At 38.6% G+C, this 2915-nt stretch overlaps 1 long non-coding RNA gene across 1 annotated transcript; it reads right to left on the reverse strand.

Annotated features, from left to right (window-relative positions):
• Window positions 1-425: 425 nt before the first annotated feature.
• LOC119410204 lies at window positions 426-1050 on the reverse strand. The gene is made up of 4 exons (XR_005186827.1): window positions 960-1050; window positions 727-833; window positions 538-624; window positions 426-461 (listed from the first exon to the last, which is right to left on the reverse strand). It is a non-coding gene; the product is annotated as an uncharacterized LOC119410204 (long non-coding RNA).
• Between the last annotated feature and the right edge of the window lie 1865 nt (window positions 1051-2915).

Genomic DNA, 2915 nt, shown 5'->3' on the forward strand with positions numbered 1-2915 from the left:
TATAAGACTTGCAAGTTACTTGCCACTTTGGACAGGAGTAATGGTCCCCCTCTTCAGAAGCACTAGCCTCACTGCAAGCTCAGCCACTGTGGAAGCAGAATTCAAAAGTGTAAAACATGGCCTTTTTAAACATGAGAACTTGCCCATTAGACTTGATCGATTTATTTCTCGTCATCTTTCCTTCATCGAAGGAAATATGAGGATTTGTTCTGGAAAAGTAAAACATGAAATAGCTGGATTAACAAAAGTTTCAGAAACAAACTCTGCTTCCATGAGCACCCACAGTGCTGAAGCCAAGAGAAGAATAGATTCTCACCATTCTCCAGAACTTGATGAAACAAACATTCCGCCAACAGATGAAGATGTGGTAGAAAACTGGAGGGGACTAATTCTTCCACCGAAAAAAAGGAAGAGGACTTCATATCTTACTTCCTGCACTGAATGGCTCCATGCAGATCCATCTGTTCGGGGACAACCCCATCTTGCAGCTTGTGAAAGCCATTACTGCAGATAGTGTGACCCCAAAGATATACTCACAGAGGGCAGAGCTGCTTAGTGCAATGTTTCAAAAAATCGAGTTGAAGTCTGGAGCCCACCAAATCGATGCCCAGTGCAATATCTCCACTGTCATTGGTAAAACAATGAGAAATGTATCAAACATTTACCTGTCTAAACACTGCTCTTCTCAGTACTGCCAGCTAAACAAAGGAACAACTAGGGAAGTACCATTTGTTTCTCCTGACATTTCTGTCCTGATGAAGTCTGGCTTGGCTCAGCTTGGTACTTCAGTCGAAAATGGACTCTTACTTCCAGAGTCTACCTGCCTTCGCCAACTACAGAAAGAATCAGAATGTCCAGTTGCATTCAAAACAGGAGACAGCACGTCAGGGAAAATACTCTGTGCAGGAACTCTAACTCACAGCTACCGAATTGGAGAAATAGCATGGATTGTCACTGACCTCTTACAAACTACTCAGTTTACTTTGAGTGAATTTCCCTCCGTTGTGGCTCTCCAAGGAAAGACATTCACTTTGAGAGGAGTCATCGTTTTCAAGGGAAGCTTGACCAAAGATGTTATGGGACATTACACTGCATACTGCCGTACAGCTCCATGTGTGTGGGAGCTTTATGATGACCTGGCAAAAGCAGTGAAGACAGTGTCAGAGAAGGAAAAAATTCAACCACATGCAGCATTATACACAGCAGACTGAATGCTGTGAATGAACACATTCCACTTGGAAGTTTTCAGAAGCCCAGGTCAAAAGCAAATAGTTTGTTATTGTTTGATATTATAATTTATTTATAGTCAGACCATAAACAGGTTGTGTTTTATGTTTTTTGTGACCAATTATTACATGGCAAAGTATGTTTAAGTGTACCAATGGTGGTTTATTGAAATGTTTTAGTTTGTAATTCTTTTCCTATTACATCTCTCAAAAATATTTTTTTTTCAAAGAGTTTGTATACCTGTTATATACAAAATATATTACTTTACAATTATCAACAAGTCCCTTTTTCGTTTTGTTGTGACCATGTCTCAGTGTGAAAAAAAGATGTTCAATCTTTAAACATCAGAATGTTCAATTGTTAAAAAAAAATCATTTTCCAAAAGAAAAGTGTTTGTTATTCTTTGAAAGTATAATGTATATTACATTTTCAAACATTACATTGGATATATGTGATCTTAGAAGTCATGGTTCATTACTTTTTTCAATTAATTATAATCGAAAACCTTTACTGCTCCACAATAAGGAAATTTTGGTGTCCGCAACAAACCATAAAGAAATGAAAGTATACAGGTTCATGTCATTAAAAAGGTAGAAGATGTTCCAGGCTAAAAGTTATAACGAACAAAATGCAAAAACAAAAAGGCTGAATATGAGTTACAGTGAAGGACTGGAGAAATACAATACTGAGCGGGTAACAGAACGTTATTAATGTGCCCACCTAATGTGGATTTACCTTATTGTAAAACCCAAGTATGAAATGTTAAAGATTCCAATAAGGACACAGGTAAGTTTTGCTGGAAATGAGACAAGATTCAGAAAATTGTACATAATTTATTAAGCTTCAATAACGTCTTTAATTGCTGATAACCTGAATTTCATTAGTGAATACATTTAACGAAAATTTTTAGAAAAATAGCTACATTTCAAATGTCACGACGCAAGAAGCCTCACAACAGGTGAGGGCTTGCTTATATGCAGCAGCCAAAATTGGCCTTAAAGTGGCAACGTCATCGGGCGAAATTATAATTCTTAATATCTCATAAACTAAAGCTGCACAAACGCTAGTTTCACCGGAACAAACGAGCACTAACGAAGCACTAAAAAAGTAGACCACTCCCGTCTGTTTTGGAGCAACATGGGGGGATGGTGACGTCATCGGGGCGAAATTATAATTCTTAATATCTCATAAACTAAAGCTGCACAAACGCTAGTTTCACTGGAACAAACGAGCACTAACGAAGCACTAAAAAAGTAGACCACTCGCGTCTGTTTTGGAGCAACATGGGGGGATGGTGACGTCATCGGGCGAAATTATAATTCTTAATATCTCATAAACTAAAGCTGCACAAACGCTAGTTTCACCGGAACAAACGAGCACTAACGAAGCACTAAAAAAGTAGACCACTCCCGTCTGTTTTGGAGCAACATGGGGGGATGGTGACGTCATGGGGGCGAAATTATAATGCTTAATATCTCATAAACTAAAGCTGCACAAACGCTAGTTTCACCGGAACAAACGAGCACTAACGAAGCACTAAAAAAATAGACCACTCCCGTCTGTTTTGGAGCAACATGGGGGGATGGTGACGTCATCGGGCGAAATTATAATTCTTAATATCTCATAAACTAAAGCTGCACGAACGCTACTTTCACCGGAACAAACGAGCACTAACGAAGCACTAAAAA

This window comes from Nematolebias whitei, chromosome 5, assembly GCF_014905685.2.
Source record: "Nematolebias whitei isolate Nwh7 chromosome 5, NemWhi1, whole genome shotgun sequence".
Classification (NCBI taxonomy): domain Eukaryota; kingdom Metazoa; phylum Chordata; class Actinopteri; order Cyprinodontiformes; family Rivulidae; genus Nematolebias; species Nematolebias whitei.